The sequence below is a fragment of the Hypanus sabinus genome, chromosome 5 (genome assembly GCF_030144855.1).
Source record: "Hypanus sabinus isolate sHypSab1 chromosome 5, sHypSab1.hap1, whole genome shotgun sequence".
NCBI classification, from domain to species: Eukaryota; Metazoa; Chordata; class Chondrichthyes; order Myliobatiformes; family Dasyatidae; genus Hypanus; species Hypanus sabinus.
Window position 1 is genome coordinate 154,417,351 of NC_082710.1, and position 24,230 is coordinate 154,441,580.

At 47.0% G+C, this 24,230-nt stretch overlaps 1 protein-coding gene across 1 annotated transcript in view; it reads right to left on the bottom strand.

Annotated features, from left to right (window-relative positions):
- Positions 1-241, bottom strand: part of LOC132394796 (zinc-binding protein A33-like) — a 45,042-nt gene extending 44,801 nt beyond the window's left edge. Inside the window, exon 1 of the mRNA XM_059971203.1 lies at positions 121-241. The gene's annotated coding sequence lies outside the window, so the exon portion shown is untranslated. The remainder of the gene's footprint in view (positions 1-120) is intronic.
- Positions 242-24,230: the final 23,989 nt, after the last annotated feature.

Consider the following 24,230-nt stretch of genomic DNA (forward strand, 5'->3'; position numbering starts at 1 on the left):
GTGTTGTCCTGACTCAGAACTAATGACTAGTCTTCCCCCATGCACCACCTTCACCTCCATGTAAAATCTTTGATATTATGATCACTCTTCCCCAAAACACATTTGATAATATGTTTCTACCTTAAACGAAATGGGTCTTCTGCCGTTTGAAGTTGTTGTCCTCTTGACCTATTATTATTCAGCAAACATTTTCCTTAAGATTAGCCAGTGTTTTCATGCACCTTCTGCTCAGAGTGGAGTCCTCCCTTTCCCTTTGTTCCCTACCTTGCCTCTTCCTTTCTGTCCTGGGGTCTTTAGAACATGAGTCTCACCTTGGTGGGGACATACCTCCTCTGCAGTCCCTCATTGACTGTCTCTCACCGATGCCCAGCTCAGCGACTGATTCAAGCACAGAAGGAAGGTTCTCAACTTGAGCAACTCTCTTCCCCTCTATCCACTCTTTTCTCTGGATACTTGCCTTTCCCTGACATACCTAATCCAATATCCTGAATTATCCCCTCCCCCTCTTCCTTAGCAACGTGCCTTGAGATGTCTCCTCAAGTGAACAGCGCTATGTAAATACCTCGAGGTGTTGCTGAGGAGAGGCGAGGTGAAGCCCAACAAAGCACGCCACCACCACCTGCTGGCTGAAGATTGAACTGCAGACCCATATTCTGCTCCACTTGGTCTCACTGTAACTGACATACAGTAAAACTCTCATTATCTGTTAACTGAGATCAGAAGGTCACCCAGTGCGGATTCCTGCACTCCCTTTTATCTCACTGCTGCCCCTTTTAATGGGATGTTACCAGGACTTGAAGACATGAGTTATAGGAAAAAGCTAGGACTTTATTTCCTAGAGCCCTGGAGAATGGTTTGATGCAAGTATACAAGATAATGACGAGTATAGATAGAGCAAATACAAAGAAATGTTTTCCACTGAAGCTGGTTAAGACTAGAACTAGAGGTCATGGATTGAGGGTGAAAGCTGACATGTGAAGGAACTTCACTCAGAAGGGGTGTGAGAGTGTGGAATGAGCTGCCAGCAGATGTAGGGTGAGGGTCGATTTCAGCAATTAAGAGAAGTTTGGGTAAGGACATGGATGGGAAATGTATGGAGGCCTATAGTCTGGGTACAGGTCAAAGGGGCCAGGCAATTAATAGTTCAGCAGGGACTAGATGGGCCGAAGGGTCTATTTCTGAGCTCTAGTGTTCTGTGACTCTATGCTGTGACTCTACTCTAGGACCAAAAGGAATAGGTTTAAGGTGAGAGGGGAAAGGGTTAAAGTGGACCCGAAGGGCAATTCTTTTCTAACAGAGTATGGGTAGATGGAACAAGCTGCCAGAGGAAGTAGGACGGGCAAGTATGATTACAATGTTTAAAAGACATTTAGACAGATAACTAGATAGGAAAGTTTTGGTCAAAAACCCCATGAAGAAAGGCCAGTGTCTGAACTGAATGACTCTATGACTTCTGAATTTGTAGAGCATGCTCCAGTTGGGTCTAAGGCCTGTCTCCATGCTGTATCGATCCTCCAGAAGCAAATTCATACCTTCATATCTCCCACTTGGTCTCATATTATCAACAGAGTTAGGGACATGTCATTTGACTCCCAAGACCTTAACGTGGAACATGAATAGATGGGGTCAAGTGACGACCCTACTGATCCCGCTTTCCAAGTGTATCGTAGTGCAGAAAGAGTCCTTCAGCCCATCTAGTCCATGCCAACCTAATCTTCTGGCTAGTCCTGTCTACCGACGTCTGACCATAACCCTGCAAACCCCTTCTATCCGTGTACCTATCCAAACTTCTCTTAAATGTTGCCACTGAGCCCGCATCTATCACTTCAGCAGGCAGCTTGTTCCGCACTCGCACTGCTCTCTGAGTGAAGAGGGGTTAAACAGACAGAAAGCATTGGGACATCAGGCAAGGACACTATTAATTAGTAACTCACCATCAGCACTCACTCGCTCACCAAGCTCCCCCCTTCCACCTGAACTGTTCACAGAGAGTCGATCGCTGCCAGAGGAACCCCTTCAGAAATGAGACCACTGATGATTATCCTTGCCTGTTGGCTCCCGGCTATTACCGAGCAGAAACCTTCGTAAGTATCCTCTTGAGCCCTGCTGTCGTACGGTTGCTTTGGAGCTGGAAATGTGGCTGAGGAGTCCGAATATGATTTCAGCTCACAGAAAGGCCCCAGTCAGAGAGGGAAACCGCCGATATTTCTGATGGATTCACGAAAAGGAAAGGTTTAGATGGCTGAGGGTCAAACATAAGCAAAAAGGACTAGCTTAGATGGGGCAACATGGACCAGTTGGGCTGAAGGGCCAGCGTGTGTGCTGTATGAGTTCATATTTCTATGACATGTACTAATACAGTCTGCAAAAGACAACGAACTGTACAGCACAGGGGCAGAGCCTTCAGCCCGCAATATTGTGTCAATTAAATTAAACAGCTAACTAAATTAATCCATTCTGTCTACATATGGGCCATATTGCCCGCCTATCTAAAAGCCTCTATCATATCTGCATCCACCATCTCCAGTCACCCACTACTCTCTGCATAAAAGACCTGCCCCGCACATCCCTTTTGAACCTGACCCCTTTCCCCTTATTATTACATGCCTCCTTTTAATAGATATTTCCACCCTGGGGAAAAAGACACTGACTGTCTGTCCTATCAACCAAGTGTGTGCAATATCCTTACGCCACGTGCCCTGTAATCCAGCAAGCATCCTGGTGATCCTCTGCTTCCATCCCAATGACACCATTTTTGCTCATCAACACAAATCCCATTTGCCCACATTAGGACCATATCCTTCGGTGCCACGCCCAGAAAAATGCCGCTTTAATGGCTTGGTTGCATTTAAATGCAGGGCTGTGGCAGGGAGAATTAGTGGAGTCAGCTCAGCTGCAGAGTGGCAGTGTCCCATTAACACAAGAGCTTCTGCGGACAATGGAAATCTTGAGCGCACACACAGAAAACCGGAGGAACAGCAGACATCCAATTCCCCCCATCACCTCAGGCAGCACATTCCAGATGCAAACCACTCTCAGCTTCCCTTTAAACTCATTCCTCCTGCTTAGACCTGTACCCTCTTGTTTTGTATGCTCCTACCACAGGGACACGATTCGGACAATCCCCCTACCTGTGTCAGAGGTGAGAGGATGGAGTTTTAAAAGGGTAGGGTTTTTTCCCGCAGAGAGTTGATGTAACTCCAACCAATATTGAATCACCCTGTAATCTTACTTTGCTTACGTGTTACATTATATAACCACACAGAGGGTGGCTGATATCTGGAAAGTGCTGCTGGAAGAGGTGGTGGAGTCAGATGCAATAGTAGGAGATCCCTGGGTTACAAACCACCCGATAGATCTCATCTTATCATCTCATCAGGCCATTCTTCTGTCCCTCCACTTATCAAAGTCTTCGTGGAACTGGGCACGTGGTGCTTACAGGGAGCTTTTGCCTCAGCTGCCTCCACGGCTTTGGGGAAGGTTATCACAGTCAGCTCACCCACGGTGCGGTGGTCTTTGGTAAACCCGAGAGATTCAGCATATTCTGGAAATCTTGAGCAAGACACGCACAATGCTGGAGGAAGTCAGGTGATTAGGCAGCATCTATGCAGAGGTAGAAACAGTCGGTGTTTCGGGAGTAACTACCAGAAGTTAGATAAATCGATGCTGTCGGGTTGGAGATGACCCAGATGGAAATCGATGCAAATGGTGAGATCCAACACAGATCGGAGGATCCTGCTGTGGCCGCCTTGACATCAACAAGACCTGATGTAGATTGGGGACCACTTGGTTGAGCATCTTCGCTACATCCGCTGCAAAAGGCAATATCACCAGGCCGGCCATTTCAATTCAACTTATCAATCCCATCGTGACATCTCTGTCCATGGCCTCCTTTACTCTAACACCAAGGCCAAGCTCAGATTGGAGGAGCAACACCTCATATTCCTTCTGGGTAGCCAATCTGATGGCACGAACATCAGTTTCTCTGATGTGTGGTAATTTCTCCCTCCTCCCTCCATCCTTCTCTCCTTGTGCATTCTGATCCCTCCTCTTCTCCTCACCTGCCTTCCTACTTCCCTTTCTCCCATGGTCCACCCTCTCTCCTGTTAGATTTCTTCTGCTTAGACTTTTCCCTCTTCTGCCCAGCTTCTTACCTTGTCCCCCTCCCTGCCCACCCACGATCCTCTTCATCTAGACTCACCTGGCACATGCCAGATGCAGTCCTCCCCCTCCCCACACCTTACTCTGCCTCTGCTCCCTTTCCTTTCCAATCCCGATGAAGGGTTTTGATCCGAAACATCAGCTTTCCACAGATGCTTCCTGACCTGCTGCGTTCCTCCAGCATTTTGTGCGTGGCCGAGTCTGAGGTGGTCTACAGTGTTGCTGATACCCCGGGGCAGCTGCCTATCTCCTCATTGTGGTGGCACCCTGTCCGCTGCAGGTACCTCATCACCGCCCCCAGTGTTGTTCATGTCGGCCTGGACACCACCATCGCCCTGCAAGTCTTTGAGTCCTCCACCAGCGTGACAGTCACCATCTACTTTGAGCAGCCACTGGAAGAGGCGATGGATCCTTGGACCTTCTCGGAGAAGTACAGGGTGGAGCTGAGCATGAGGAACAAATTCACTCAAATGATCCATGCAAAGGTAATCAATCCTACTCCAGGTAGTGGCTGGAATTCACACTCACATTTCCTTTGGTCACCACCTGGGACATGCCCTCTTCTCATTACTACCATCAGGGAGGAGTATAGGAACCACTCAACAATCCCCCCACCCCCTGGTTCCTGATCAGTCCATGGACCTATGGACACTATCTCACTAGCGACACACACAAAATGCTGGAGGAACCCAGCAAGTCAGGCAGCGTGAACGGAGAGAAATGAACAGTTTTGGGCGGTGCCCCTTCCTCAGGACTGGAAAGGAAGCCGGAATAAGAAGTTGGGTGGGGAGGGGAAGGAGTACTGGCTGGCAGGTGACAGGTCAAACCAGGTGAGGGGGCTAGTGGGGGAAGAAGCTGGGTGGTGGTAGATGGAAGGGGTAAAGGGCTCAAGAAGAATGAATCTGATAGGAGAGGAGTGAGCAATGGGGGAAATGGAGGGAGGAGGGGCACCAGAGGGAGGTGACAGGCAGGCGTGGAGAAGAGAAGGGGTAAGAATGGGGAGTGCAAAAAGAGAGGAGGGGAGAAATCTCACTGTTCCTCTTTTGCACAGTTTTTAAGTTCCTTATTGTAGCATCGTATCTTTTTATATCTTGCTGTACTGCTGCCACAAAACAATAAATTTTACAACATAGGTCAGTGATTTGATTCTGATTCTGACAACTATAGAGAAATTAGACATTTGGACCCTGGGAAAGAGATGCTGACTACCTACCCCATCTTTGCTTTTCATCGTCTTACAAGCTCTCCGCCAGGCCATCCCCCAGCCTCTGCCATGCCAGAGGAGACGATCCGAGTCTGTCCAGCCCAGGTCAGGGTTCTGTTGCAGAGAGCTGATTTCTTCTTCTGTCAGAAACATCCATTTTTAATAGTAACCCTTATTGTATCACTCTGTAAACATGTGTTATAATTCTTCCATTTCGTTGACTCTTCACCCTTAACGCCATGCACAATATATTCTATCCTGTTTTTAATGACCACCTCCTCTTCCGGCAGCACTTTCCATACATCACGGTGGTCATCCGCTTCTGTGGGAAAAGCTTACCCTTCAGGTCCACCTGAAACCTTCACCCTCTTGTTTGTGATTCTCTTACAATGGCAGAAAGATTTTGACTACCTATCCTATCCTTGCCTCTCATAATCTTACACTTATCAGGTCAAGCCCTCAGCCTCTATTGCTTCAGGGAGAAGGAACCCAGTGTGGCCAGTCCTGTAATCCAAGCAGCACAAAGTACATTTATTAACAAAGTACGTATACTGTATGCAACCTTGAGATTCATCTCCTTGCAGGCAACAACAACAGACACACAGACATACTATATTGATCCCGAGGGAAACTGGGTTTCGTTACAGCCGCACCAACCAAGAATAGTGTAGAAATATAGCAATATAAAACCATAAATAATTAAATAGTAATAAGTTAATTGTGCCAAGTGGAAATAAGTCCAGGACCAGCCTATTGGCTCAGGGTGTCTGACACTCTGAGGGAGGAGTTGTAAAGTTTGATGGCCACAGGCAGGAATGACTTCCTATGATGCTCAGTGTTACATCTTGGCAGAATGAGTCTCTGGCTGAATGTACTCCTGTGCCTAACCAGTACATCATGGAGTGGATGGGAGACATTGTCCAAGATGGCATGCAACTTGGACAGCATCCTCTTTTCAGACACCACCGTCAGAGGGTCCAGTTCCACCCCCACAACATCACTGGCCTTACAAATGAGTCTGTTGATTCTGTTGGTGTCTGCTACCCTCAACCTGTTGCCCCAGCACACAACAACAAACATGATAGCACTGGCCATCACAGACTCGTAGAACATCCTCAGCATCATCCGGCAGATGTTAAAGGACCTCAGTATCCTCAGGAAATAGAAACGGCCCTGACCCTTCTTGTAGAGAGACTCACTGTTCTTTGACCAGTCCAGTTTATTTTCCATTCGTGTCCCCAGGTATTTGTAATCCTCCACCATGTCCACACTGACCCCTTGGATGGAAACAGGGGTCACCGGTGCCTTAGCCCCCCTCAGGTCCACCACCAGCTCCTTAGTCTTTTTCACATTAAGCTGCAGATGATTCTGCTCACACCATGCGACAAAAGCAAAGAAACATCATAGAACCCATTAAAAAAAACCCCAATGTGCAGGAAAAAAAGCAAATAATAAAAGTAAGCAACAAACATTCAGAACTGAAGTTCACAAAGTGAGTTCACAGCCACAAAGCCAGTCATCACTGCAGCCGGTCCAAGAGCCCATTAGTTGCAGACCACAGCCTCAGTTCAGTGCAGAGATGAGTGAAACTAGCAGAGCAGGGAGCTGAACCAGCCTCTGGACCCAAATCCTGACTTTTCAATCTGACCCAACGTTTAAAATGTCCAAACTTCAGGTCGTTCCTCGCTCTCGGATTGCACCCTCTCCAGTGCAATCTCACCCTCCCTGTAGTGTAGAGACCAGAACTGTACACAGTACTCCCATGTATGGTCTAACCAGTACTGCTGGGCATCCCTCCCTCTCCAGCGCAAGATATTCTCTGTACTGTGACAAACAGGAGAAAATCTGCAGATGCTGGAAATCAGAGCGAAACACACAAAATGCTCAGCAGGCCAGGCAGCATCTATGGAAAAGAGTAAACAGTTGACATCTCGGGATGAAACCCTTCATCAGTACTGTTCTGTACTGTGCCCCATCAATCCCTCCTTACCACAACCCAAAAGGACATCTTTTAGTCTGTTGGCTTCATGCCAACCCTCACCTGTCCCATCCCACCTCTCCTTGGTACCCTGTCAGCCTTCATTCTCATTCACCTGGGCTATTAATTACCTCTCCCCTCTAGATTCTACCACTCACCCACACTTGGGGCAATTAACCAACATGCATGTTGTAGGGACATGGGGGGACATTCTGCAGGTGAAACCCGCACCATCACGGAGAGAACAGGCAAGCTTCGCCCGTGGACAGCTCCAGGGGTCGAATTGGATCCTGGTTCTCTGCGGCTGGGAGGTTAAGGCAACTTCCTGTTGCCTTGCAAAGGTCGGGGTTGCACAGTTCTGTTCAGGAACTGTGTGTCGGAGGGGAAGTATCTGTTCTTGAATCTGGTGGTGTGGGAATTCATGATTCTGTATCTCCTGTCCAATGGTAGCTGTGAGAAGATGGGGATCTTGGATGATGGAACCAAGCCAGTGAGATACAACTGAAATAGGAAGAGGAATAGTCCATTTGGCCCCTTTGTGCCTGCTGTACCGTTCGGCATGGTCTTTCCCTCCCATTCGTCCCTCATTGTCCAAGACTGATCCAGTGAGGGACTGAGTTACCTGGAGCAACTTGGGTGACATGGTTGCGAATACTACCACAATGTCGGTGACCCAGGCTCCGTTCTGCCACTGTCAGTAGGGTCACATGGGTTTGCCCCGGGTGCTCCCTTTTCCTTACATGTTTCAAAGACGTACAGGATAGTGGGTAAATTGGTCGCATGGATGTAATCGGGCCGCAGAGTCTCATTGGAATGAAAGGGCTTGTTACTGTACTGTGTCTCTGAATAAATAGAAAATAGATTTTTTTCTTCTGGATTATAGGAGATAGTGTAAGTGCAGACGATCTGAAAGACTATATTTGTTTGAAAATACGAATTTCTGCTTTGAGCCTCAGACCCTCAGCAGGGTCTACATGCCTTGTGGGGTTTTATCTGCCTCCTTGGTATGGGTGACAGCACCCTCCAGAATCCTCAGTTCCAGACCACCCCTCGAAGCTCACCCTCTGTCATAAGGGCTTTCTTCTTTGGAATCAGCCCTGCCTCAGCACCTCACATTTCTTTCGGGCATCAAGGAGGCAATTCAACCCGTCCAGATCTATCAGTCCCATTGCTCAAGTTGCATCCCTGTAATATTCTCCATCACAACCCCCACCAATTCTCCCACCTCCTTCAGGGGCGATTTATTGGAATGCGGCAGGAAGCCATTCTGAGTTAGGGAAAGAGGTTAAGCAGGTCGGGACGTTATCCCTTGGAGTGTGGGAGAATGAGAGGTAGTTAAAATAACAAGGGGCATATATAGGGGCAATGCACACAATCACTTCCCCAGGGTTAGGGAATCAAGAACCAGAGGGCATTGGTGTAAGGTGGGGGGGGGGGGAGATTTAATAAGAACCTGAGGAGCAACATTTTCTCTCAGAGGGTGGTCAATGTAATGAATGAGCTGCCAAAGGAAGTTGTTGAGGTAGGTACATTAACATTATTTAAGAGATAGCTGGACATTATGTGGATAAGAAAGGTTTAGATGGCTATGGGCTAACTGCAGGAAAATGGAACCAGCTCAGATGGGAACCTTGGCAGGGACTGACAGGGCTGAAGGTCCTGTTTCCACGATGTATGCTACGACATTTCTATGACACACAGGGACAGCAGGGTCCAGAAGGGCCAAAGGGCCTGTTTCCACACTGTATGATACGACATTTCTATGACACACAGGGACAGCAGGGTCCAGCAGGGCTGAAGAGCCTGTTTCTGCACTGTTTGATATTTCTATGACACACAGGGACAGCAGGGTCCAGCAGGGCTGAAGGGCCTGTTTCCACACTGTATGATACGACATTTCTATGACACACAGGGACAACGTGCAAGCTACACTCAGTGCCCGAAGTCAGGATTGAACCTGGTTCTCTGGGAGGCAGCTGCACTATTAGATGTCACATCTCCGATTAGACCCTGGAGCCCTACGCTGTTGATCTGCCTCCGTGGGCGTAAATTGTACCACTAATAATTCCACCCAACGTTACTTCCACAGATTCTTCCAGGGAATACAGCTCACCTGAACTTCAACCATGGAGTGCAGTATGCAACTCTTGTTGCTGAACTCTCCCCACCATTCAACGTGATCAGAAAGGCTCCCATCCAGCTGAGATCACGACCCTACTTTATTTACATAGTGACTGATAAACCCACTTATGTTCCTAATGAAAATGGTAAGTAACACGACAACTTCAGGTGTAAGCCCGTGGTTTATTCTTAACGTAATGCTGATTTCAGAGGGCGGGCAATCTCCTCTCTACCCCAACGGGTAATGGCATTCGACCCTTTGGATTCTCTGGAGCACAGGAGAATGACACAGGTTGAGGGTGTAGGGAAAGAGGAAAAGCCGAAGGGGAGTTTGGGAGGCAACTTCTTCCATGCAAAGGGTGATGTGTGTATGGAATGAGCTATCAGAGGAAGCGGCTGTGACAGGTACAATAATGACTTTTAAAGGAGAGTTGGACAGGCACATCAGTTGGAAGAACGTGGTGTTATCGAAAGGGTAAATATTGAGATGTTTCCAGCATGGAAGTGTAGTGATTGAGGGGACGTACGTAGTTGGAAGACCATAAGACCATATGATGTAGGAGCATATTTAGGCCATTCAGCCTGAAGAATCTACTCTGAATCATGGCCAATTTTCTTTTCTCAACCCCATTCTTCCACCTTCTCCCCATAACCCTTAACCCCCTTACCAATCAGAACCTATCCATCCAGGCCTTAAATACACGCAATGACTTGACCTCCACAGCCCACTGGGACAACAAATTCACAGATTCATCACCTCAGGCTAAGGAAGTCCCTCCTCATCTCAGTTCTAAAGAGACATCCTTTTATTCTGAGGCTGTGCTGTCTGGTCCTAGACTCTCCCACAACTGGAAACAATCTCTCTACATCCAACCTATACAGGCCTTTCAGCATCCAATAGGTTTCAAAGAGACTTCCCCTCCCCCCCCTAATTCTTCCAAAGCCTGACAAGTACAGGTCCAGATACATCAAACACTTCTCATACATTAAGCCTTTCCTTCCCAGAATCATTAGAGGCAACTTGACCCGTAATGTTGTGCCAACCAGTACAAACCAACTCCATTTTCAATACAACCTACACAGCCCATAAACTTCCATTTTCCTTACATCCATTTGCCTACTCAAGCATCTTTTAAGGGTTCCTATTATATCAACACCAACCCAGGCAGTGCATTTGATGCAATTAGTACTTTCCATATAAAAAAAACTACCGCTATTGTCTCCTCTAAATTTTCCTCCACTCATCTTAAATAGATATGTTTTGGTGTATGACCCTACTCTACTTAATTTCTCCTGATGAGAGAGTCCCTGGAATGGCCTACTGAACCTTTGTGGTAGTGTCTCTGTGACAAGTCCATCCTCAGCCTTCCTATTTTGTATACCAGAGTGATTCCCCTCACATTTTCCCCCAGGAAATCAAGCTACCTTATTTCTGTCCCTCCCCCTCAGCTTTGGAACGTGGTTATACACTCTTTCTTCTCCTCGCAAGAGATAGTGCTCTTGTTTCTCTTTCTTTCCCAGGCTTGGGGGATCAAGGTTTGAGGGGAGAGGGAAAAGATGTAAGAGGAGCTTTCCACTCAGAGAGTGGTGTGCATATGGAATGAGCTGTCAGGGAAAGTGGCTGCGACAGGCTGTTACGAACCAGCAGCAATAGCTCACACACTGAGTTGGGTTTTAATGTTAAAGCCACTACTGTATCTTTGTTAGTATCTACTTATAATACAGTAACTTAAACAAGATAAACAGAAGTTAACAGTATTATGTGTATACATGTGTGTGGCTCCAAGCTTAGGAACGATTCTTAAGGTCGTAAGATTCAGGCAGCAAAGTAGAAAGGTTTGGTAACCCATGGAATAGATGATGGGAGAGAGATTTGTAATCCATATAGAAGTTACACAGAGAGAGGGCGATACGAAGAATTGCAGGTTCCACACAGGTAAAATGAAATAATAGTCATTGAAGATCCTGTCCGAAATCCACTTAGAAATATCACTAGGTGACAGTCACAGGTGTATTGTCTTCAAGTGGCTACCACATAGCACCCCGATTCCAGGCAAGGGCCAACAAAAGTGATACCACAGGACACTCCAACAAATCCACACATATGGATTATACGAAGTGACAGTCACACTTCCATTGAGCACTGCGTGACAATAATTAACCCAATCTTTTGGGCAGAGGAGAGTATGGAACTCCCATTCACGATACAACAAAACTGGATCTCACTCTCTCTCCCTCCCTCTCCCTCTCCCTCTCCCTCTCCCTCTCCCTCTCCCTCTCCCCCTCCCTCTCCCCCTCCCTCTCCCCCTCCCTCTCCCCCTCCCTCTCTCCCTCCCTCTCCCCTCCCTTTCCCCTCCCTCTCTCCCCCTCTCTCCCTCTCTCCCCCCTTCCCTCTCTCTCCCTCCCAGTTTAAGTCTGCAGCAGGCTGCCATGGGACGTTATAGCCCCACCTCACTCAGGCACCTACAGCGACACTCACAGTGAATGAACCTCCGGTCTGGTAACAAGGTGCAATAATAACTTTTAAAAGGGAGTTGGACAGGCACGTCGATTGGAAAGGTTTAGGAAGTTATGGGCCAAACGCTGGCAAATGGTACTCATTTGGATGGGGACTCTTGGTCGATGTGGACAGTTGGGAAGAAGGGCCTCTCTCCATGCTCTATAACTCTTTGACTCTAATACAGTGGGAAGGCATTTGGTGCCTTCCTGGGCCCACACCGGTGACTCAGGGGCAGATATCAGATGAATTAATGAGTCTGTTCACTGAATTGCTCTGTTCCTCTAAGCTGCATGGCCGCAAGATAACCGAAATGCTCCCTCGCACGTAGCCTTTATTGCCACGCGGCTGGAATTTGTAAAATATAATGTTATTACAAAGAGGCGTGCAGTTTTCAGGCCATGTAAAAATCTCCAACTCAGAGCAATGGTTGGTCTGTGTAACTGTGAACAAAATTAGAGAGAACACTACTGAATAAAGAAACATCTTCAAATTTCCCCACTGCATTGACAAGTTCCTATTTATTGACATTATTTCCAATTATACTTTTTTGCAGTACATTATCAAATCTTTACATTTGATCAAGAAATGAAACCAATAAACTGCATGGTTGACGTTGAAGTATTGGTAAGTTGTGGTCCAGTTGTTTCTCCTTGATCTGGTCTTAAACTATTGTGGAATAACCAATATTTTACAGTAATATTTTAGTTGGCTGATACAATAGGGATGTTTAACAGACTCTGAACAGATGCATGGATGAAAAGAAAATGGAGATCTATGGCCCTTTGTTGGAGAGAACGGTTAGAATGATCTTCGAGCAAATTCAGAGCTTGCACAACATTGTGGGCTGAAGGGGTATTCTACGTTCTATGTCTTCTGAAACCTCTTGGTCTACCTTCTTATCTACTGTATTATATTATACTCAACAGAATTAAGCCGATCATCACAGGCTGAATGTATCTTGAACCAAGAGGACACAGTTGTAGAGTTCATAGAGCTTCAAAAACTGGCCATTCAGCCCAATGTGTCCCTGCTGACAATTGCACCTACCTACCCAATCCCATTTCCTTGCATTTAGTTGGTAACTTCCTTGGCCTTGGTGAGTCAGCTGCTTGTCCAGATACTTCTCCAATGTTGTGAGAATCTCTGCCTCCACCATTCCCTCAGACAGTGCATTTCAGATTCCAGCCATCCACTGGGGTGAAAAATACACCCTCTCAGATTCCCTCTAAACTCTTTAACTCTCACCTTATATTTATGTCTTCTTAGTTGGACAACCCCACAATGGGAAAAAGATTCTGTACCCCATACTTATCCCCCTCACAAATTTATATCTCTCTATCAGGTCAACTTCCTCCACTCCAATGAAAACAAGGCAAGTTTTTCCCATCTCTCCCTTTAACTAAAATGTTCCCATGCAGACAACATCCTGGTGAATCTCCTCTGCACCCTCTCCAGTGCAACAAACTTGCCAAATGGAGCTGCATGCAATACTGTCGTTGTGTTGTTTATTGCTATTTATTTATATTTGTATTTGCACAGTCTGTTCCTGTTTACAGTTACTGCCCTATAGATTTGCTAAGTATGCCCTCAGGAAAAAGAACCTCAGGTTTGTACGTGGTGGCATGTATGTACTCAGATAATAACTTATACTTTGAACTTTGAACTAATGCTTTCTAAAAGTTGTAACATGAAGTTCCAGCTCTTTAATTCTGTTCCACAGCTGATGAAGGCAAATCTCCCTCTTGCCTCTTCGTCGCATATCTGTCTGTACAGCCACATTCATGGACCTATGAACTTGCATCCCCAAGGTCCCTCTGCCAACACTCCCTGCCATTTCCCGTACATGTCCTTCCCTACTTTGACCTTTCAGAGTTCAGCACTTCAGGTTTTTCATCATTTACGGTATTGGTCTGCAGAAGTCCCGTGGACGTATTACCCCCAGGGGAATTCCAGTCAGATCACAGGGAGAAGGTGTAACACCCCCACAGGGGAACAGCTGGGATTGAACCCGGGTCTCTGGAGCTCTTGGGCAGTGGCTGTACCTGGTGTGCTACTCTGCCGATGCAGAGCTCACAGCCACCGAGGAGCCCGGTTTGGAATCAGAGCTGGTTAGTGGCAACATCTCGACTGTAATGATTAACCTTGTTTTTATGTTGACCCTCTGTAGTGTTGATCTTTATCGATCTCCGTTATCAATGAACTGTAGGTGTCCTCCTGTGTTTCCAGGATTCAGACGGCCGTGTCTTGTCAACTCTGGAAGGGCAAAATGAATCCAGTTCAGTTCACACTGGGGAGATCAGCTCTGAGTCTGAAATGTAAGGTTCCACCTACTGGCTTCACTGAATGTATTTCTCTAACCTGCACCTCATAAGGAAAGGCACAACAGTGTCTTTACATTCATAGATAGTTACAGGTCTTATGCGGAAAGGTGGCGCAAGCTAGGACTTTGGAGCCAAGGTAGACCAGGAGTAACTTCATAGTGAGGTATAAGATGGTAAGAGGCAAAGTTAGAGTTAATAGATGGCACTGTTCTCCCAGGGCGACAATGGCCAAATCCAGGGGAAATCCTTCTAAAGTGAGTGGAGGGAGATGTCAGGGGTAGGAATTTGAAGCTCCTGGAGCATGTTGTCAGGAGTGGTGGTAGAGGCTGGTACATTGGGGATATTTCAGGGACTTTTAGATCGGCACATGGATGAAAGAAAAACGCGAAATTATGGACCGCGTAGGAGGAAGGGAGTACGTTTATATGGGTCAGAACAACATTGTGGGCCGAAGGGCCTGTACTGTGCTGTACTGTTCTAAGATTATGGATGTTTGCCATGTCACCGAGCACTCACTTCTACAGATGTCCTGACCGGCTGTATCATGGCCGGGCGCAGTACAGTGATTTGAATGTGCAGGAACGTAAGAAGTTTCAGAGAGCACTGGAATCAGCTCAATACATCCCTCCCGCCATCAGTAGTGTCAACAGGAGGTGCTGCCTCAAGAAAACAACAGCAGTCATCAACAATTCCCATGTCAGCTTCTCACAGCCACCGTCGGGCAGGGGCCCACACCACCAGGTTCAAGAGCAGCTTCTTTCCTTCAATAACCCGAAGGGCGAGCGGTACCCGTGATGGCCCTCACTGAGTCCACCACTCTCTGGCAGCCTGTCAATGGAGTTTCCATACCAGGCAGTGATGGGAAACCCTACTCCCTGCCTCTTTCTAGCAACACTATGACCACTTTGCATTAAAATGGACTGTTTTATTCTATTTTTGTTCTTTCTTGTAAAAATTGTGTACGATTCATGTTCAATTTGGGTTTTTCTTGTGAATGCTGCTATAAGATGCCTTGTGTCTGTGATGATATTACAAATAAGTTTTCCATTGCACCTGCATGCGTATGTACTTGTGATTAGGACTATAAACTTGAATTTGACTCTGAAATTGCAGAAGACCAGGACAGAGACCCAGTACCCAAACTCTTCCACCCACTCAGCATTATTTATTTGGGAAGGGATGGATGTTGAAGATCAAGATGTGTTTAAAATCATGAGGGGCGTAGATAGGGTGAATACTTAGCTTCTCCCCCCAGGGGAAGAGAATAACACCATTCAAGTTTATTGTCATAGGCAGGCATACATAAATGTCAAGAAAGTTAGTTTTTGGCAGAAGCAAACGCTATGAAACATAAATTGACAGAAGCTTAAATTAACATAAATTATGCACAGTTTACAAAACAAAAATAAGCTTAATGACGCCAGAGAAACAGAAATCTAGTCTGAGGTAGCGTTAAGCCCTTCAGCCACATTGATTCATTTTATTTTCCCCGCATTCCCTTCAACTCCCCCTAGATTCTACCCCTCATCCATACACTGCATGTCCTTGGGATGTGGGATCCACGGGAAACCCATGTGGTCACATGGAGAACATGCAAACTGCACACACACAGCGCTGGAGGTCCGAATCGAACCCTTGTCTCCAGAGCTGTGAGGCAATGGCTCTGTAGTGCTGCCTAGTGACTGTGGTTAGGAAATCTTTTTTTACATGACACTGAAGAGATGTGTGGTCATGATTAATGCCCTTTGAAACAAAGCTCTTGACCAAAACAACCCTGTGTTCAACAAGGCTCTTGCAGCGGCTGATGTGGTGTCAGAGAGCTGTAAATCATTTCAGATCTAAAAGTAAACTGCAGAGCTGGAACCTGAAATAAAACCCATTAGATGAGGCAGTGTCTGTGATGAGAGAAACAGTGTTAACATGACATAGAGCAACAATGGATAGAATCTCTGCCTCTTCTCCAGACACCCAGGTTCAATTCCATTGCCTGTTTGCGGAGTTTGAACGTTCTCCGCGACTCTAGGTTGCTCCGGTTTCCTCCCACATCTCAAGCTGCAATGAGAAGTTGTACAGGTCGATGGGATAATTGGTAACTTGCCCCCAGAGTGTGGGTGAGGGGTAGAATCCAGGGTGAGTTGGTGTGAATGTGGGGAGAATAGAATGGGAACAACACACGTCCTGACGAAGGGTCTCGGCCCGAAACGTCGACAGTGCTTCTCCCTATAGATGCTGCCTGGCCTGCTGCGTTCCACCAGCATTTTGTGTGTGTTGTTTGAATTTTCAGCACCTGCAGATTTCCTCTTGTTTGCAAAATAAAATGGGACCAGTTCAAGTTCTAGTTTATCGTCATGGCCACGCTTCCCTGGAGAATAAAGGAAAATGACCTTTTTGCAGCACTGTCACTATACATTATAAACGTGACAGTCACAAAATGCAAAATCTACGTGCCAAAATTTTAAAAATAGTTAGCAACATTAATGCAATTTGAAGGAAGCTTAGAATTAGGATTCTTCCGGTTGGTTCATGATGTGGGGTGTGGGGAAGAAGCTGCTGTTGAACATTGAGGTGTGGGTCTTCAGGCTCCTGCACCTCCTGCCTGGTGGCAGAACTGAAGAGAGGGCATGGCCCAGGTGGTGGGGTCCTGACGGTGGACGTCACCTTCCTGAGACATCACCTCTTGTACGTGGGCACGGTGGGGAGAGCTGTGCCCATGATGGGTCTGAGTGTGTCCACAAGTTTGCACTGTTTACTTATCAGTCAGCTGTTATGGAGCACTTTACACACTATAGCTCAACATTTCAATTTCAACACCCTTCAATACAACTAGGACACTGGTGTTTTTAATGAAGCAGTCATATGTCATGTTTGATTTCCTAATTTACAGGAATGGCAGGTATCAAATACGGGCAAAAGTCAGCAAAACCTCTGAATATTATGGCTTGAAGAAGTTCCTAGTTCAGAAGCATGGTGAGTTCATCCCATTACAGTGCGTGGCGCGAAGACCATAAGACATAGGAGTAGAATTTGGCCATTCGGCCCATTGAGTATGCTCCACCATTCCATCATGGCTGATTTATTATCCCTCTCAACCCCATTCTCCTGCCTTCTGCCTGTGACCTTTGATGCCCTTACGAATCAAGAACCTATCGGCCTCCACTTAAAATATACTCAGTGACTTGACCTCCACAGCCATCCATGGCAATGAATTCCACAGATTCGCCATCCTCTGGGTAAAAAAATTAATTTTCATCACTGTTCCAGATGGATGTCCCTCTATTTTAAGGCCGTGCCCTCTGGTCCTGTTGGCAGAGTGTCACTGAAGGAAACATCCTCTCCACATCCACCCTATCTAGGCCTTTCAATATTTTAGAGATTTCAATGAGATCCCCTGCATTTTTCTGAACTCCAGTGAGTGCAGGTCCAGAGATATCAAACGCTCCTGATATATTAACCCTTTCATTTACTCTGCATTTGTCTTCCTTAACAATGGCTCAACCTTTAAGTTACACCTTAGGGAATTCTCATACCTGTGCACCTCTAGTTTATGAATTTTCTCCAGAAGTGATCCAGAAATCTGAAAACCTGCCCAGTACCTGCCCAGTACACCACTCCCTCAGCTACTCCTTCATCTGTACGACCATCCTATTCCTGTCTGACTAACGTGTGGTACTGGGTGTAATAGAAAGATTACTGCCTTGGAAGTGCTGCTCTTCAGCTTCCTATACGCACTGCGAAGGACTTCTTTCCCCTTTCTGCACCACAATCTCTAGCTGCTCGCTCTCCATCTTGAGAATCTTTTACAGTTGCTTTAAGACTTGGTGGACCCTAGCATCTGGGAGGAGACATACCATCCGGCCTTTTCTTTCACGGGTACAGAATCTCCTGACCTTCTCCCTAGCTATGAAGTCTTCTATCACTATTGCTCTGCCTGACTTCACCCTTCCCTGCTGAGCCTCAGTGTGGGCCACAGTACCACTGGCCTGCTGATAGGGCATCCATTCCCACAGCAGCATCCAAAGTCTTTTACTGGTTGCTGAGGTGAATGGTCGGAGGGTAACCCTGCACTGTCTGCTTAAGTACATTACTTCTCCAATGATAACCCATCTGCAATCTGAAGCCTGCACTCTGGGTGAACCACCTCAGTAAAAGTCTCATCTATAAGGTTTTCAGCCTCCTGGATGGTCCTGAGAACATCCCATACATTGACCTTGTCAGTCAGGAGCTGAAGTTGGGCGCACTTCCTGCAGATGTAGTTATCGGGGGGACTGTTAGGTACCCAGCCTGTGCCTGTTCTCACCTGAGCCTGTTGAGCCAAGGCCTGGCCGCTCTACAAAGGTCACTCCACTTACATCTCACATCTTTTTTATCAGTTCCTGCAAGTCCCTAAGACATTATTATGATTGTTTCCCACCAATAAGTTCCAAAAGGTCCCAAGCTCTTTTTAAACCTTGTGCTGCCTCACCAATAAGTGTCTTTTTGTGATGATTGCAGCACATTGAAAACCAGACCATGCTTGGGTTGCCTGAACTACAACCTCAGATTTTCATTCAATACTGTCTATCTGACCTTTCCAATCTGTGATAGCTTTCGGCCCAATCCATTAATCACATTCCCTCGCTTTTTCCCTTTGAAACCCATTCTCCCCATGTTCCCATCAACTGCCTCACCCACACACTAGACCAGGGGTGGGCAAACTTTTTGACTTGTGGGCCACAAAGGGTTCTAAAATTTGACAGGGGGGCTGGACCAGGAGCAGATGGACAGAGTGTTTTGGTAATACACCTCATAAGAGAAAATAAAATATCATGGGATATGTAGAAAACATGTGCTTTAATTTCAATTGAAAATGAACAAATGCATTACAACAAAATATCTGTCTTTGAAGTCCCATGGTATTTAGCTATTTATTGAAATGTCTTTTAAAACACTGAAAATTAAATGAATAAAATACAGCTTTTTTAATAGTAACAGTTATTATTTTAAAGCACTGAAAATTCTGTTATCCTTCAAGATATTATCATCATCACTCTCCTCCTGACTGTCTTTATTTCAAAAACGGTAGGAGATGCAGGTCTACTTGTCCTGCTCCTTCTTATTCAATTGTTCCCTGTGCCAAAACCCAACAACGACCCGCACAATGACAGAACAGTGAGAGCGCGCCAGTATGCGGAGCTCTGTGCTCGCAAATCCCCGCAGGCTATCTCCCTTAGCCGGAACGCTGGCTAATTGTGAGCCAGTTCGGATGTGCCAGGAAATGGGTCGCCACAAAGTCACAAAGTAAAGCGCAAATATGGAGTAATACGCTGCACCTCAACAAAGGTCAATGTATATAGAGTGCGTCATCTATTGGGAAAACGCCAGAATTGCGGGGAGAAAACGTTAACAAGGTTTATTAATATAATTTCATCAAGTTCTGCGGGCCGGATTAAAAAGCTTAACGGGCCGCATATGGCCCGCGGGCCGTAGTTTGCCCATGCCTGCACTAGACCAATTCATAATGATGAATTTACCACTGACCTGCATGTCTTTGGTATGTGGAAGGAAACTTGAAACCCAGGGGGAAGCACATGCTGTCACAAAATAAACATACAGACAATGCCAGGTTGTGGGATTGAACCAGGGTCTCTGGGGCTTTGAGGCAGTGCCATCACTTATCCCTGTGATGTCCTGGGGCCAGGATTATTGATATCTAGTCTTCCTTTGAGCAAGGTATGACTTCAACTATAAGTGCTTCCCTTCAGCTTCTCTGGGGGTTTAATGGAGTCACATTTCCCTCCTCAGATGCTGCCTGACCTGCTGAGTCCCTCATGAGTTTAGTCACAAGGGGTCTTGAAGATGCTGGAAATGTTGAGTGAAAGCCACAAAATGCTGGAGGAACTCAGGAAGACAGGCAGCATCAAAGGAGAAGAATGAACAGTTGAAGTTTCGGGCTGAGGCCATTCACCAGAACTTCATCAGGATGCTTTATCCTGATGAAGGGTCTTGGCCTGAACCGCTGATCTGATGAGTTCCTCCAGCACTCTGTGTGTATTCCTCCCAAGTTTTGTGTTCCTCTCAGAGTTTTATCCACCAGGTCTCGTTGAGGCCACACTTGCATCAACACCAGGGATGGTGACTCCATCTCACCTCAGGAGTTTGGTGGTTCAGTGTCTGTTTGGGCCAGTGCTGTGTTGTCAGGAGCTGACTAGACCTGACAAGAACCACGTGTCCAACAGTGAGAAGCGATAGATGTTTGTTTAGAGTTGCTAAAGATGAACATTGGCGGTAATGACAAGTGTCACCAATATCTTTGATGGCCTTGCTTTTAATGACGTAGCACCAGTCCAGTGAAACCTGATTGAGACTGGGCTTCGTCTCCTGACCATCACTGGTCAGTTCTTCAGAGAGAAACGGACAGTCAATTTCCAGATCAAGCCCCTTCCTCCGGACTAGAGAGAAGCAGAGGTCACAGCAGGGTGGGGTGGGGGCAGTGAGAGAGGCTTTCACAGAATCCCTCAACCTGATATGGCGACTGTGCATTTCCCTCTGTAGACGCTGAGTCCCTCCTGGGTGCTGTGTTGCTCTGCGTTTCAGCGTCTGCAGTCCCCGGTGTCTCCTTCACCCAGTTGTTTGCCTGGTGCATCCACCAGGAGCGTGCTGTGATTGATGGAGCTCAGTTTGTAAGCACCACCCCCAGGGAAAGCCCACAGATGTTCGGCCTCTGAAAACATTGAGAAATTACATCAGGTGGCATGGTATGTGACAGAGCCGTACACAATACACAGAAACTATTGGAATAACTCAACAGGCCAGGCAGCATCTATGGAGGGAAATAAAGAGTTGATTCTTCAATTGATGGATCCTTCCCCTTCTCAACTTAGATGTAGTATCTCAACCTAAGTTTAAAAGAACAGCTGTCTCTCCTAATTTTATACATTTCCATCATGTCTCCCAGAAGCTCCAAAGAAAACAACCTGTGTTTCTCCAGCCTCTCCTTACAGCCCACACCTTGCAATCCAGGCATCATTTTGTTACACGTCTTCTACACTTGGAGGGTGGAGTGCGTATATGCCTCTAAGGAGGTGTAAGGCTGTCCTTCCCCCTGCAAACCCGCAGGTCATCCCTGGGCAAGGTGTAGCAACTGCTTAGCCCCCGATCAGAGTCACGTGAGGCCATGGGAACAGATGGCGGATGGTCATATGAACAGCTGTTGCTTACATAGTCCCATGTAGTGCCTCCTTGCTGGCGTCATGGAAACTGAACTCTTTTTGGACTCAGGCTGGATTACAGAGGATGGGGAGGAGGTCTGGCTTCTGCACCGGTTCAGGCCCACCAGTCTGTGGACATGCCCTGGTGCCCACGAACCAGGTCCCCAGCTATGGCCAAATAGCCCGAGAGCCATGTGGGGAGCCTTGGGAGAGATGAAGGCTACAGGCCTAAACCCAGAGAGCAGATCTGGAATAGAGCCCTTAACAACACACAAAATCCTGGAAGAACTCAGGAGGCCGGGCAGCATCTATAGAAAAAAATACAGTCGATGTTTTGGGCCAAAACCCTTCAGTGGCTGGACATCATTGAACGTCCTTCCAGCAGCTCTTGCAGCCAATCTGGTGCCAAATATTTTGTTTACAACTAGGGAGCTGGACCACACTAGTGAGGCCAAGAGGGTTATCTTGATAACTGGGCATCGCAGGGTCTCCATATCTTCCACCCAGGCTCATGATGATGATCATCACCACCCATTGTCCTTCGAGACAGATGGATGCCAATGACAACAGCAGAATATCACAAGTTCTGGCCTTTTGACCGCTGACACCAGGCAGACAATCTCTGAAGAGATCTCTGATAATGGCTCGCATCACTCGTCTTGTAAAAACTCTGCCGAGAAGAAGGCAATGACAAACCACTTCTGCAGAAAAACATTGCCAAGGACACCCATGGTCATGGGAAGACTGTGATCGCCTATGTCATAAGAAAGGGCACATAACGAATGAATGGACTTCCAAACTCCTTCCATAACCTCCACATCCTTCCTGTAATAGGACAAACAAAATTAAAGGCAATACCCGAGATGAAGCCTAACCAGAGTTTTATTAAGCCAAGTATAACTTCCTGACTCTGGGACTCAGTACCTTGATTAGTAAAAGCAAGCAAGCCATACACATTCTCTGCTACCCTATCAGCGTGTGCGGTCACTTGCAGGGAGTTAAGGAGTTGGGCCCTCAGACTCCAGTGTACACCGGTGTAGTTGAATGTCCTGTGCAGATTTCCTTTACTTTTCACCCCTCCAAGCACAACACCTCACACTTGTCTGCATCAAACCTTTATTGTTGGTCGGGAGAGGTCGTGCTTGCTGATGGCCTTCCAATAGTTTACAACCTGTCAATAAAATAAATCTTGCATAGAGCTGACATTTGGTGACAGGACTACCATCGCCTCAGAATGGTTAGTAGATCAGAGGAGCACAGCTGCCGCCTCCTCGCTCCAGAGACCCGGGTTCAATCCCGATCTGCAGTGTTGTCCTTTGCACATTCTCCCCGTGACCACGTGGGTTTGCCCCGGGTACTCCACCATGTGCAGGTTGGTGGGTTGATTGGGAAACTTGATGGGAAGGTGTGGAGAATGAAGCATGGGTTGCATTAGGATTAGTGCAGCCACGGGGAGGTTGACGGTCAGCACAGATTCTGAGGGGCAGAAGGCCAGCCTCCCAGCTGTGTCTTTCAATGGCTCCATGATTCCAGTCTAGCTGTACAAAGCCAAGCCTCCAAGAAGTGCAGATCTGTATTCCGGTCAAGATGTGTTCCCTCTTGTCTGGTCCAGAGGTGAGAGTTATACTGGCCATGATCCAAATCCAGTTTTCCACCTGATTCCACCTGTTTTCCCCCAGAGACCTCAGAGCAGCAAAACTCTGGAGAAGGGGTATGTCTCTATTTGCTCAACGGTCCAAGGAATTAACGTGACTTTAACCAAGCGGCCACAGACGCTTGAATATGGAGCAACAAACAATTTGCAGGAAGAACTTCAGCAACCTGAAAAGCTTCCCTGGGGGTTGTGGGTTGGCGGAGGGATTGCCAATGTATTGGGCCTGCCTCAGAACTGGTGCAGTGTTTCCACCAAACTGTCTCTTGAACCAACCCCCACAACAGATGCTGCTTCATTCGCTGAGTTCCTCCAGCAGATTGTTTGTTGCCCCAAACTTAACTGAGCATTTGTCTTTAATATTAGGAATGGGAGGGAAGGGGGGCTTTGGGGTTCTGACATTTAACTACCATTCATTCTTTGGGGCACTCCTCTGTTTTCGTGGATGTTTGTGAAGGAAAGGAATTTTAGGATGCATGTTGTATACATTTCTCTGACATTAAATGTACCGATTGATTCACGGTCTCACATCTCAGGAACAGGCCCTGTGGCACACCAAGTCTATGCTAATCATCTGGCCCCTGTCTACATCAAATGTGACATCCATTGAGTGTCACTTCTGCTTTGCAAGCGATGTCGATGAGATATTGATAGAAATTCCAGTTACTGATTTTTGTTTTCCAGAGTTGCCCAGGTTTGGCGTGCAGATAATCCCAGACTACTGGTACTATGTGACAAGCAGTGACACATTCCCATTCACGATCCAAGTAGAGTGAGTAATGTCTTCACATCCTCTTACGCTCTGAGAGATCCAGCGGCACTTCACCGGGACCTGAGCTTGTGCCGTGAGTCTTGGCCCTCGGTAACAAGCTGTCTGCCCGTGTGCCCGTGATCACCTGTCTGACGTTCTCTCTACTTTCCTTGCAGGAACAAAGTGGATGGCATTCTGAATGCTACGGTGATTTTTGGGCTTTCCAAGGCCTCTGGCACGGGAGTTTGTTTCCCACAACTGGATCAACATGTGCAGGTGACCATCATTCTGACTCCCCAGCACACACCGTCACCCCAGCACACCCCGTCACCCCAGCACGCACCGTCACCCCAGCA